Here is a 14,430-nt window from a genome sequence, read left to right as displayed (position 1 = left end):
ACTCCGAAGGCTGCCGGTTCGATTCCCACATGGGCCAGTGGGCTCTCAACCACAAGGTTGCCAGTTCAATTCCTCAAGTCCTGCAAGGGATGGTGGGCTGTACCCCCTGCAACTAAGATTGAACACGGCACCTTGAGTTGAGCTGCCGCTGAGCTCCCGGATGGCTCAGTTGGTTGGAGTGCGTCCTCTTAACCTCCAGGTTGCTGGTTCAACTCCCACAAGGGATGGTGGGCTGTGCCCCCTGCAACTAGAAATGGCAACTGGACCTGGAGCTGAGCTGCACCCTCCACAAGTAAGACTGAAAGGACAACAACTTGAAGCTGAACGGCACCCTTCACAACTAAGATTCAAAGGACAACAACTTGACTTGGAAGAAAAAAAAAAAGGCCTGGAAGTACACACTGTTCCCCAATAAAGTCCTGTTCCTTTTCCCCAATGAAAAAAAAAAATCTAAAAAAATAAATAAATAATCCCTCTCGCTTCGAACACACTTATCCCATCATTCTTGCCACTTTCTGAAGCAGTTCTGGAAGTCCTCTTTCATGAGTGTCTTTAGTTGTGCTGTCGTGGCTGCCTCAATGTCCTGAATCGATTCAAAATGTTCTCCTTTCATGGTCCTTTTGACTTTGGGGAAGAGCCAGAGGTCACATGGTGCCAGATCTGGTGGACAAGGTGGATGAGGATCATAATGTTTTTACTTGACAGAAATTGCCACATACCAGGAGTGACATGTGACACGGAGCATTGTCACGATGGAGGATGAAGTAAAGACACTCACGAAAGAGGACTTCCGGAACTGCTTCAGGAAGTGGCGAGAACGATGTGAGGGGGAGTATTCTGAGGAGGATTAAGGGCAACGTGTCTTTTACTGTAATCATTTTTTTAAAAAAATTTAAACGTTCACCGTATTTTTTTATCACACCTCCTACCTTTGTGTACTTGTCATTTACGGGGCTTGGAGGCAGAAAGTGTGTGCCCTCATAAGGATGCTGGACAGCATACTGGAAGAAGAGTCTTGGGTTCAATATTTTTACATTCTTTTTGCTGCCAGACCTTGAGCAAGTAGCTTCATTTCTTTTTGCCTCAGTTTCTTCCCCTGTAACATCGGAACCCTTAGACCTACTTTCATATGTTGTTGTGTGGAGGTGGGCAGAAATAAGCGTATGGGGACAACACCTGTCATAGCTATCTCCCGGGACTGAGAGACTCAGATGACTTGTTCATCTTTCGGAGACAACACACATCACCCAAGGAAGCAGCCCAGGCTGCTGGGACTGAGGTCACATATTTTAGAAAGGCCTTTTGAACAGATTCTCGAAACGCGGTGACTTTACCGTACTCTAGAAGGTAATAGATTACAGTTGTTAAGGCGATGATAAAAAGGCGGAGGACTCTAGGAAGCAGTATGAGATGAGAAGCAAAGTCACCCTTCTTCACGTTACTGTCTTTCTTTGGTACTTGCCCCGCCCCCTTCAGCGCGGGCCCCGCCCCCGGATAAGCCCCACCCAGGCCCTGCCCCCGATGTTAGCGTGGGCCACGCCCTCACCGCCCAGCTCCCCGAGTCCCAGGCTCCCATTAGCGCTAAGCATTTGGTACCCCGGAGGGGATGGGAGGGCTGGAAATGGGCAGGGTGAAAACTGGGGCGACTAGTCTGAGTCGAATCCCTCCCTGTTCCTGCTCTTCACCCACCCCCTTGTTGAGGGCCTTGACTTTTGCATAATGTAAGTACTTATTTAATGCGTGTGCTGGCTGAAGAGCTCTTCATTTGTCTTTCTGTCCTTCATATGCCAATGTGCTTCCGCCCTGTGTCAGTCTAGGTTGAAGCGCCTGAAGAGGAGGGTGCTTCCCAAACAGCTCCCGTTCGACCCCCAGCCCCGGGCCAAGGGCAGAAAGAGGCTGGGGCGGGGACAAGCGGGAGGAATGAGAGCAACGTCTGACAGGCTTCTGGAACCACGTCCTATGCCAACTTGGATTCCGTCCTTTTCTCCAATAAAAGGAACTTTTCACTTGATTTTTTTTAAAACACCCTTTAAATATTTTTTATTTAAAGGGACTGGTTTCTGTGCATCTGATTAGAGGTATCAGTGCAAAAGAGAAGCTGAGTCCTACACACACACACACACACACACACGCCTTCTCCCGAGGTTTTCCCGAATGGAGCTACTCCGGTTACAACTAGACGCATCCCCTCCCCCACCTGGCCTTTCCCCCTTCCGCCCCTCAGTCTTGGGAGGAGCCTTCTCTGTGCCTTCCCAAGTCCCCGAGGGGGACCTCCTATGTTGGAGTCGGGTGGGGGGGAGGGTCATATAACGAAGACCAGAGAGAACAAATTAGATAATCAAAAGAATTATAGTAATTGCTTTCACTTTCCCGAGCCCGCTCTGCGGATTCCCTCCCCCGCCCCTTCCCCGGTTTCTGTCAGTCGGGAATACTCGGTCTTCCCGAACCCCTCCCCTCCCCCAGGCGACGCCTCTCCTCTCCGCTCGCTCCCGCGTTCCCTCTCTTCCTCCGTTTTCGGGTGTGCTGGAACGTTCAGCGGAATATGATGGATGATTACCTGTCACGGCTTGTTTATTATAATGCAGGCAATCAATTACACATCCCCAACGCTGGCCGGCCCGCAGGAAATTTATATGCTCAGCACAAACCAATGTGAAAATGGAATCTCATTTGCCAAATGTCTTTCTCCCCGTACAGCACGATGATTACAGCCTGTGTTTGTTTCAACAGTCGTGTACAACTGACAGTGCCATCATTTACTGCCTGGCTCAGGTCACGTTACTCTAAGACTTTATTTATTGTGTTACGATGGCCAGCACAGGAAAAGGACAAGAGTGTCTGTCAGGGATGCCACCTTATTAGAAACTGGGCGGGCTGGGCCTGCTTCGTGGGCAGCGCGACAGTCTCAGCCCCTGGGCGGTCTCCCCAGGTCACCTCTCCCAGCATCCTGCGGCCTGCCCTGCACTCCTAGTGCCGCCACCCCCCCAAACACCCCACCCCCTCCCCGAGAGGCAGCTCTGAGTATCAGAAGCTCCACAGGTCCCGGAATCAGATGGACAGAGTTAGTTAGAATTCTAGTTCTGCTACCCTCTAGTTGTGTGTGGCCAGAGAGTCAACCTCCTCATCTGGAAAATGGGAGTTTTAATAGGCCACTTACAGGGATATTGTGATGTCTGGGTTATCAGTGCTGACAAATGGTAGTTCTGGTGACTCCAGATCTCGCTCTGGCCAGACTAAGACCCACTCATTCGGAGGCAGAGAAGAAAGGCTCTGTGGGAAAAGATGTGAATTGGGAGTCATGCCACGTTAAAGTCTCCCCAATTTCTACTGAGACTTGTCTGCCTCAAGATCTTGTTTCTCTTCTGGGTGGAGTTTTGCTTTTTTTTTTCCTTTATACAGACAGATAGTGTGACTCTGGGAAAATAAAATGGCTATCTCGCTCTGCTTCCTTTTCTGCCCTTGTAAAAAGCGGCATAGCCATCCTCGCCTTTCTAGCTGTGTGATCTCAGGCAGCAGAGTCCCTTCCCCTCTCCAAGCCTTGGGTCCCTCCCAGGAGAAGTGAAGAAAATAACTACTAAACTGCCTCCCCCAGCTCTGCTGGCGGGATCCAGAGTGCCCATGGGTGTAAAAAGTGCCACAAAAGTACAGTTGTCACCGCTGTCCAATCTCTTTTTGTCAGGAGTTTCGGTAGGTTCTCAGGGTTTTGCTGCACAAGGCGGTGACACCAATTTGTAGCCCCACAGCGCTTGGCATAAAGTGGGAGGCCAGTAAATGAGGGGCAGACAGATTCTCATATGTACATTTGATAGTTCTTTATCGTTTCACATATTTATTATTTGATGTAGGTATTTGTGTAAAAGTTGTCTGCCCCGCTGGGATGGAAACTCTAGGAGGAAAGACACCAGACTGACTTTGGTCACCTCTGTATCCCCAGCCTATAGCCTCTACTTGGCACATCCTAAACAAATCAGTAAATATTTGTGGCTTTAATGGATGCATGAATGATTGGCTATATGAAGAAGGCATTACTAGGGCGATCTCTGTCATGCAGACAGTAGGCCCTAGTGAAAGGATGTTTGCGGATATCTCCACTATTCCTTATCTTCACAGAATCAAGCTATTTCACAGGGGCCCAGCCTTGTGTGGGTACCTGGGTTATGTGTACCTACCCATACTCAGACAGTGCCAGCTGATGACAGATCACAGACGTGTCCGCCTAGCTGCTTCTACTGACCCCTCAAACCTACATTCCCCCGAATAAATTCCCAGTCACTCTTGTATCCCATGTTACCTTAAAATCTCTACACCTCCCTAAACCACAGGTTCCTTGTGGGCAAGCAGCTACACTTGATTCGTATTTGGGACTTCAAAATGCCCAGTGCAGTCAGTACCTGCCTAAAACGGAAGTTTTCAATTGATCAATAAGGATGATCTTTTCTAAACACATATGTATGGGATACAACTTAGAACTCCACTAAAACATGCTGGGTCAGGGAAAAATAAAATGATTCGAGCTCATATTTTAAAAAGCAAAAAAAATTAACAGCTGTGTCGTATATTTCGGTCAAGTGCCTTGGATTTGTGGAAGGGATTTCTTTCTATAAATATAATTATTAGTTGCTATGATTATAATAATAACCAGGGGGATGGCACGCAGCCGTGCCTCCCCAGCAGAGTGGGCTGGGTGGAGTGGGTATTCCCTCTGCTGACTTGCTTCACTAGTTGACTAACAGACCTTATTCCCTGGCCGAGCGGATCATATCCTGCCAACTCCAGCTTCCCAACATGGAGGGGAAGTGAGAGCAAGTGCTGTGGGATCCTGGGGGGGAAAGCAGCCTGTGTTTGCTGCTGCTTTGACAGTTGAGGCTCTGAGAGGGGCTGGCAAACAATGGGAAATGAAACATTTGAGTGGTTGCAAAAAATTCCGTGGGAAATCCCCCCTGGTGATATTTATGTGCGATGGCTGTGACAAAGGGAGCTGGGGGCTTTCAATTTCAAGGGTTTCTGAGCAGACCACAATAGTATTCTAAGATGGCAGTCCCCAGGAACCCTTCCCTGGGGCCACAAAAGGCCAGTCTGTCTGTCCAGGGAGGACGTGGCCATGCACACGAAGTGGAACTGCTATGGCTTGTGGGGAGCTCACCTGCAGTGGTAGAGCTTGGGCCTGCGAATCTTCTGCTGTAAGATAAATCCCTCTCAACTATTCCCCTAGATTTTCCCTGGCCTCAAGAGCCTGGGGGCTTAATTGACTGAAGGGGTCTTCCTGGGGCTCAGCATCATCTGTAGAATTGTAGGGACCTTAGCCCCCTGCAGAGATTCTCTCCCATTTCATTGAAAAATCCAAAATCGAGATCTCACTGCAGTCCCCATGGCATTTTCCCGTTAACACTGTGGCCTCCTGCTTTCTCCATTCCCATTTGTAATGAACATTTATGTATTTGTCTGTTGCTCCCCCCACCCTCATTTGGAGAATAAAGTGGACTGTACTAACCAACCCTTGTTTTGCTTTCCATAGAACTAATAAATATTCAAAATACCACTCTTGCTAATGCCTTGCTGCTGCCGCTGTGATAGGATATATGTGTTTATAGATCCACTTAAAGGTAAGGTTTATAGATTTTTTGAGACACTTAGCAGATGAGAAAACCGAAACTTAAAGGGGTTAAATAACTTGCCCTTGTGTATTAGTCATGACGTTTCAGTTGCAAAGTGACAACCTTCTCACTTACATGGACTGGAGCCAGACCAAAACTGGACTGGAGTATCTGACTGAAAAGCAAGGGTTTGTCAGCTTCAGGCATGGCTGGATCCAGGCCCTCAGTTAACTCTTCAGGAATCTGCCTCTCTCCACCTTTCTGGCTCTGCTTTCTCTGCACTGGTTTCATTTTTAAATGGGCTCTGTCCACCTGTTTTCCAGATGTTTCCACATCTTCCTAGAGTCAAATCTCTCCTGGTTGCCTCAGTAAACTCCCAGGGGTAGGTCTGATGGGCTCAGATAGGTTCAGCTGCCCACTGCTAAACCAATGACTACAGTGAGGGGGGTGGGATGGTCTTATTGCCCAATCACATGCTCACTGCCAAAGCCTACCCAAATCACATGCACCAAGTGAGAGTAAGAAGTTCCCCAAATAATATTGGGGTGTTCTTTGCAGAAGGAGGAGGAATGGATGCTGGGCAGGCAGAAAGACCTGATGTCCTATACTCCCATGTCACACTGCCAGTCAGGGGCAGACTGGTCTGCACTGAGGTCTGCCCTCCACCTTTTCCATGCTGCTGGAGACCAACTCGGGGACCCCCTCATGCTCCATCTCATCCTGAGACTCTAGCCCCACCTTTGCCCCTTGAATTTATTCTAGTTGGAAGTTTTCAAAATATGCATCTTGGGAGCTGCTGGGGGGAGGAAGACAGTGCTGAGAAGCCAGAAGGGCAGGTGACAGAAGCTCAGTGGCTGTGGCTATAGGACCACCACCCCCATTTCAACCATACAGCAATTCTTGTGTCTGTTTGTATATTCACTTCCCTTTTACACTTTTATTTAAAACAAACAGCTCCTCATATTTTTAAAACTTAAAAAATTTGCAACCCTTACCCTCTCACCCCATTCACAAATGAGGAACAATAGCTCAGAAAGACGCAGGAACTTGACAAAGGCCATGTACACAGTGCACAGCGAGTCTGAGAAATCACGCCTCTGGATGCCGGTGTCCTGCCCTTCCCACTGTGGCCTTGCAGGTAGGTTAGACATCTGCAGGCACAGACCCTGCCTTTCATCCCTGACGTATTAGCCAAGGATGCAGACCTTAACTCTAACGGAGCAGCTTCCCAGAGCAGAAAGAGGAAACATTCGTGCAGCTTTTTTTAAGTCTTGGGGTTCCTTGCACCCGGGCAGGCAGCTGCTGGGGACTCAGTAGGCAGGATCCTGCCAGAATGGAGAAAACCAGCCAGATTCCTGCAAATCCCTCTTCGTATCAGGCGCTGACATCACCATTCCAGGGGAACTTCCATGACTCAGCCACGTGCTCCCCACTCAGGATGTTTACAAACAACTGTTCGGCTCTGTCCTCCGTGTCGGCAACGCTGCACCAGCCCTGCCAGCTCCTCAAACACACCTTTCTGCAGCACCATCACTGCCAAGCATCATAGCTAACCTTTCCTGAGTGCTTACATGGTTCCCCGAACTGCGTGCTAAGTGCGTGAGAGATCCTGTTTCACTGAACCCTCCCAATAGCCCCAGATAGGTATTATTATTATCCTCATTTTACAGGTGAGGAGACAAAGATGCAAGAGAGATGAGTCAATTTCTCCAAGGTCCTCAGCCAGTCTCAAACTCAGGCAATCAGAGTCTAGGGAATGAGCTCTGAGTTCCATCGTTACGCTAGATGCACGGTGCGTGCTTTGTACAAAGAAGGTGTAGGTTGTCACAGCACCTGTACACAGACACCCAGAAAGTTCTCTGCTTCCTTCAGGCCCTTCCTTCCACCCCACAGGGGCTTCCAGGGGAGCCTGGGGATCGCTGTATTTTCCTTTTGACTTCTCTCCTACACTCTCTTGCCTGGTGTCCTCAGCAAACACACACACAGGGGATTCCAGGGAGAGAACTATTGTATCACGCAGTGGGCACGGCTCATAAGGTGCCAGCGGAACGCGGGTAAGTCAGGTAAAGAACGGCACGCGGTCTCATGGCTTAGGTTACCTTGCAGGAGCTTACTGAATTAGTGTGATTTTTAACATCTTCAAGTTGGATCTCCTCCAGGCCAGCCAGCTGGAGCATTCAGTACGACTCAGCTCGCCTTAACTCAATTAATTGAGCCAGGCTGAGCCGGGCTGAGCTGAACTCAACAAGTATTTCTTAAGCACTGAGCTGGCTGCAGGGGGAAAAAAACAATGGACGGTAAGACGCAGACTCTGCCGGACTCGGCCCTTAAGGAGATGTCTCGACTCTTAAAGGATAACAGGGTGCTGCATTTTCTAGGTACCACCTTCAGTTTTCCCATGTCTGTGGTCCCCCTGTGCTTTGACTGACTTCATATTTTTCCTTAAATTAATTGTACTTGAAGTACATTCATTTCCTTTTTTAAGTGTAAGGTAATTTTTTATTTTTGAGGTGAAACTCATGTAAGATAAAATCAACCATTGTAAAGTGGATAAGTCAGCGGAACCCCATATCCATGAAGAAGTGTCTCCCCCTCTTCCCACCTCCTCTTCACCCCTCACAAACACCAATCTGCTTTCTGTCTCTATGGATTGGCCTGTCCTAGATATTTCACATACATGGAATCATGCAATATGTGGCCTTTTGTGTCTGGTTTCTTGCATCATGTTTTTACATATTTTACATATTACCACAGGGTAATATGTAGGTGGCCAAGCCAGGATTCAAACTCCAGGCCAACCACCTCCGGTGCCAGGCTTTTCACTACCGCACCTGACAGTACGCAGGGGGATTTTATGCGCTGTGCAGGTGAAACAGTAACAAGTCCAGTCCAGGTCAGGTCACTTTAAAACATCCACCTTGTTCCCCTCCCCCTTCCCCAGGAAACCTGGTGTGGGGCTGGCTGCCTCTGGTCCCCAAAGTACAGCAAATAGGATGACTGCACAGGCAACCAAATCCGGCCAACGCTGCATGACACCCCGTCACCCAGATGCCTTTACCTTAGACTCCGCTGATGTGCGGAGGTACGTCCAAGAGCAGGTGGGGGCCAGGCTTATTCAACCCAGGAAACTATTTTCCCACAGAACCCCTCCCCACCGTGGTGTTCCCCAGAGCACACTTTGGGAAATGCCACACTATCTGAAATACTGCAAAATATCAAGTAGACCCACGACTATTGTGTATGCATTCCAATAGGAGATGAGTTTCTGAGTAAATACACCAACTCTGGAATAATTTTGTGATTTATTCAGAAAATTGGCTTCCAGATCACTGTGGACAAGACCCAACTTGGCTGGGAGATTGCAATCCCTCGGCAGAGCCACATGGACCATGAAGCTGGCCAAATTTTATTCTGAGAGAGGATCAGAGACGAAAACTGCTCTGATTTCCCTAAGCCTTGTTTCAGCAGCCAGGAGGCTGTAACTCTCATATTGAAAGGTGAATACTTTCAAGGAAAATTTACACTATAGTGTAGTCCAATAATGGATGCAATTATGTTATGTAAATTCAACCAGAGGGACTCAGCAGAATAGTAATAGTAGAAGTAGTAGTAATAATAATAATAATAAATGGGAAAGAAAGTAAGTGCCAGGCAAGACTTCATCTGCCGTTCTCCTGGTACGAATCTGCACCCATCCTGCAGTCTCAGACCCAAGCACGAGTCCAGTGCTTAGATATCTGTTGTTTTCATATAATATGGCCTCTACAGGATGGCCCACTTCTTCATCTGGTGCTCAGCTAGACAATGGACAACCTTCTCCGACCCTGCAGAAAACCTGGCTGCGCCCAACTGACCGGGAGAAAGCACGACAGCCTCCCAGGTCATCTTCCCCAGTGTTTTCAGAGACATTAATGATTCCTGACCACGGCCCGTGTCCTCCTCAGGAGTCCTAACCATACAGCTGCAAAGCCACATCAGATGTGATGCCACTGAGTCCAAGTGGAATAGGACCTGGTTTTGTCCATATTGTCAAATGTTTTCTGAGAGCCAGCGCTGACCTTACAGCCGGGGTCAGCAGAGACCATCGAGGTGATAAGATTTGGAGAAAGCCAGCTAACACCACTCCACACCCCATTTCCCACTCTGTTCCTCCCTCTCTCCCCCCAAAAAAGCCTAGAGAAAACATTTTAAAATTGGACTGTGCTACCTGAATGGTAACTTGGATTCTCACCAGTTTAGTCAGGCTCAGTTTATTTTAGCTAATGGCTGCTAAAGGTCAGAGCGGGTGGGGGTTCAGAGGTTCAGCAGGGTGGAGGATACAGCACCCATTCTCACCTTCTCTCAACTTCATCCCGCGGCATAAAAACTCCCACTGCCCACAGAATGACATCCAAACTCCAGGACCTTTGTCTGCTGGACCAGCCCACCTCAGGAGCTGAGCCCCCCAAGGCAAGGTCTGCTTCCTATTCCTCTGCAAGTGTGCCCGGCACTGAGCGCAGATAAGCTGGAGGTCAACGAATGGCTGTCAAATGAGGGGGAAAGTAACCGGGATAAAACACAGGTTCCACATGTGCAAGTGTCAGCACAGTGTCATGTCAAAAAACAAACAAAAAAAATTTAACTGGAGAGCAATTTAAATCTGCCAAACTTCTCAAGGAATAGAAAGGGAATAAAAAGGCCCTACTTACAATGGAACACAAATCTTTTGAACTTGGCTATCTCACCTCCATGACAGCTAGCCCCCGAATCTCTCAAACGCCCCCAAACGCTCCTTCAGATCTAACTTTTCTCATCCCCCTCCCATATCCCTTTCCAAATACAGCTATTACTCTTTCCTACACGTACAGGGTAGCTGGTGGGCAGCACGACCGGGGTCATACCTGCTGGGTTCAAATTTACTCCTGTCACTCTAACCTGACGCCGTACCTGCCACATAGTAAGTGTTCAATAAATGAGACTTGTTGTTATGTAAATCCACTGGCTTCTCCAATATGTTTTCCTTCTTATGTGGCTCACTTTTCCATTAATGCAATAAAAAAATGTATATTCCTTTCCCAGGGCTGCCAAAACAAATTGCCACAAATTTGGTAGCTTGAAACAACAGGAATGTACTCTCTCAGTTCTGGAGGCCAGAAGTCCACAATCAAAGTGTCGGCAGGGCCGTGCTCCCCCCAGAGTCTCCAGGGGGCTCCTTTTCGTTGCCTCTTCCATTCCTGGTGGCTGTTAGCATTCCTAGGCTTGTGGCTGCACAACTCCAACCTGGGCCTCTGTCTTCATATGGTCTCTCCCATGTGTCTCATAAAAACATTTGTCATTGGATTTAAGACCCACCCACATAATCCAGGCTGATTCCATTTCAAGATATTTAACTTAATTACATCTGCAAAGACCCTTTTCCTAAATGAGGTCACAATCACAGGCTCCAGGGGTCAGATTATGAACATACCTTTTTTGGGGGGCAGTGGGGGGGCACCATTCAACCCACTACAAAATGATACTGGGTCCTTTCTATGGTGAGCGGTGGGTGGAGAGAGGGCGGCACACTCCTATAATTCTTTTTTGTTTTCTTTTATCTTTGTCATGACGAATAAATCGAGTCAACAGCCAGCATCATCATATACTTGGGAACGCAGAAGAAAGAGATGCAGGTGTTGGACAGACACTGTCAACGTCCCCTTTTCACTGACGTTCATCAACTCTTTAAATGATGCAAGTTTGCAGCCACAGAATACCTCACTGCAAGAGCCATCCTGGGGATTGGGTGGGGTATAAACAGCAGCAAGTTTCAGCCACAGCTCAGACCCTCAGGCAGACACATCCTGAGAGCATCTCAGCTTTCCCACTGACAGGGGTCAGCTGCACGCATCGCTGGCTGGGGGTGGTTCAGGGCAGTTATTTATTGATATCCTGTGTTAAGATTCCTGCCTCGCTACACTGAAGGGATTGTGGAGGCAGTGACTTCACTCGACTCAAATTGCAATCAGCCAGCCTCTTGGCTCTGTGTTTATCTACCCAGAACTATTTTGGGTGTGTGTTCATAGACAGCACACACCAAAGTATTTGGTATTTGAGATGCAAGTGTTAAGGAAGATTAAAGTTAGCTGCTAATGAGCATGCCTAGAATAGATACACTGTGTGTGCGTGCATGAGTGTGTGTGTGTGTGTGTGTGTGTGTGTGTGTGTGCTCCACTGGGTGTCTGCAAAGCAGACGTCTACAAAGCTGCCCTCAGGTGACCTTACCAATGTCCAGGATCAAATAAGACGTCCATGGACAGAAGATGGAAGTGGATGAAAATCGGCCTGTCTCAAAATACCACCTTACCAAACACCCCAAGTCCTCCATCTAGTTTTCCCATCCTTGGAAGCCATGCCCATCCCACCTTATCAAGGTGCCTCGTTTGACCACCCTGTGAACTCCTGGACCAGGGCTAGGAAATAGATTTCACCTCCAGCACCAATTTGGATCAAGGTGGCAGGGATCACCGGGAGCATCGCATTGAGGACGATGCTGAGAACCGACCTGGGCTGTGAACAGTGCTGTGTTTGTTTCCTAGGGAGCCTGAACAAAGCACCACAATCTACGTTGCAGAGATTTATTTTCTCACAGTTCTGGGGGCCACAAGTCCAGAATTAAGGTGTGGGCAGGACCACAAGTCCATGCTCCTTCTGAAAGCTCTAGGAAAGTGTCCTTCCTGCAGCTCCACGTCTGGGGGCCCCAGTGTCCCTTGGCTCGTGGCTGCATCACCTTAATCTCTGCCTCCATCCTCCCTTGGGTGTCTTCCCCCGTGTCTGTGTTTTCATGTGGCATTGTCCTCTCTGTGCATCTCTGTATCCAAATCTCCCTCTCTTTCTAAGGACACCAGTCATCAGACGAGAACCCACCCTAATGCCCGCATCTTAACTTGATTACACCTGTGAAGAGCACATTCACAGGTACCAGAGGTTAGGATTCAGCATACCTTTTCAGCATGCTATCCTAACAGATACCATGAGTAACTGGGGATGTTCTTCATGGGTGAGGGAAGGGAAAGAGCCACCAATTTGACAAATCTGCCTTACAGCACTTTCTCGTGGTATCATTTAGTTGGCAATGAGCACAGGCTGCCATGACTATTGATTATGTATGTATGTATGTATGTATGTATGTATCTATCTATCTATCTATCTATCTATCATGCATCCACCCCATTGTCCAATCTAGGATCTAGATAGAGAGTCACTTAATACATTCTTGGTCAGTAATTCATTTTCATTTTTTGGACTCTGAAATTAGGTTGGAAAAAGGTCTCTCTCTGAAGCACAATTCCCTCAGGGCTTCTGAGGGTAAACGTGGACGCGCCATAAAGGGTTGGATGCTTGGGCTGGCTGGTTTACCCTCTGTCTTCCCAGCCCTTCCCCACATTCCGCAGATCTTGTCTACCAAATCCTACACGTGTACTGGGGTGTCCCCTCTAATAGGATGGCCCTGTAACTGTTCACTCAGATAACAATGTCAGGCTCATCCATCAAGCCCTGCTCTAAGGATTTTGGTTTCCTAATGGCATGCAGTGTCCTAAAGAAGAAGGGAAGCATCATAATGTGAGGTTTTATGTAGGCCGGTTTCGAGCTGCGAGCTATGAACCTGAAATGATAGTGAAATCGATGGAGAGGCACTAAGCTATCGCCTCGGAATCTGGGCGTCTGTAAAACCCAATTACTGACAGCCCTGAGTGGATGTGTTGCAGGCCAGTTCTTCCAGCCTTGATTGGAGCTCTTTCTCTGTCTGGCAGTGGACAGGAGCAGCCAGGAGCAATGGAAACAGGATGGCTAGCTGCTTGTTTTCACAATCTGCATGACCAACCCTCCCCCCCACACACACCTCCTACAAGACTAGGTCAAGTGCTCGCCTCCACTCTGTGGACCTGGTGGGAATAAATTAGCTCTCGGTGGTATTCCCAATTACGGAGAAGAGCGATTCCTCCCTGGTCTGGCTTTAATGTTTCTGGCAGTGGACCAAGAGGCAGGAAGCCTGTCTTCTGCCCCAGCCTCTCACCGGCTCGAAGCGTGACCTTGGGAGGTGACCTAACCTCTCAGCTACTTGGTTGCCTCATCTGTAATGATCCACCTTTTATCATTTCTCTGTCATGCTCTGGGATAAAGGAGTCGAGGCTCTACATCTTTTAGTCCCCCAGCAAGACTAGAACCAGTAAATGCAAAGAATAGCCGTTTCGTTTGTTTTTTGTTTCATGTGTTACTAACCTGCAGGACTTTTGAAGAATGGCCAGAATGGATGGATTTATACAATTTTTTTTTCTTCCCGAGGAGCTTTAAGGCATCTCAGGGGTATTGTACTATGGCTCATCTCTTTATGGAGTGAATACTGTTGTGCCCATTTCTTACTCAGCAAACTGAGGGCAGCCGGCCCCAAAGCGAGCCACACAGATGGGCTGGAACGAATTCCTACTCCTCATCCAGTGTGGTGCTTCACAGCCAGTGCACAGATCCCTCGGGCACACTCAGGTACTGGCTCCAACACAATTACGAAGCCACATCCTAGCTGTTCTCCCGCCATCCATGCACTCCAGCTATGCCGGCTGCCTTTTACTTTTGTATAAGCACCAACTGCTTTCCAACCTCAAACTACGCACACCTGTTCTCCTCCGTGTAGGAGGCCCTTCCTGCACGTTTCCTCTGGCCAATCCCTACTCATCCCTCAGGCCTCAGCTTCAATGCCACCTTTGCAGGGAAGTCTTCCATGACCTCCAGGCTTTATCAAGTCCTCCCATTCTATGCTCGCACAGGCACTGCGTTTTTCCTTCACAGAGCTTTTCATGTTTGCACCTAAATAACTGGTAGT

At 48.4% G+C, this 14,430-nt stretch overlaps 1 long non-coding RNA gene across 1 annotated transcript; it reads left to right on the top strand.

The window, feature by feature from the left end:
• Positions 1-1,552: 1,552 nt before the first annotated feature.
• Positions 1,553-2,011, top strand: LOC141569236 (uncharacterized). Its single transcript, XR_012492724.1, has 2 exons — positions 1,553-1,721; positions 1,813-2,011. It is a non-coding gene; the product is annotated as an uncharacterized LOC141569236 (long non-coding RNA).
• Positions 2,012-14,430: the final 12,419 nt, after the last annotated feature.

This window comes from Rhinolophus sinicus, linkage group LG16, assembly GCF_036562045.2.
Source record: "Rhinolophus sinicus isolate RSC01 linkage group LG16, ASM3656204v1, whole genome shotgun sequence".
In the NCBI taxonomy this organism is placed as follows: Eukaryota; Metazoa; Chordata; class Mammalia; order Chiroptera; family Rhinolophidae; genus Rhinolophus; species Rhinolophus sinicus.
This window is presented reverse-complemented; position numbering and strand designations above follow the sequence as displayed.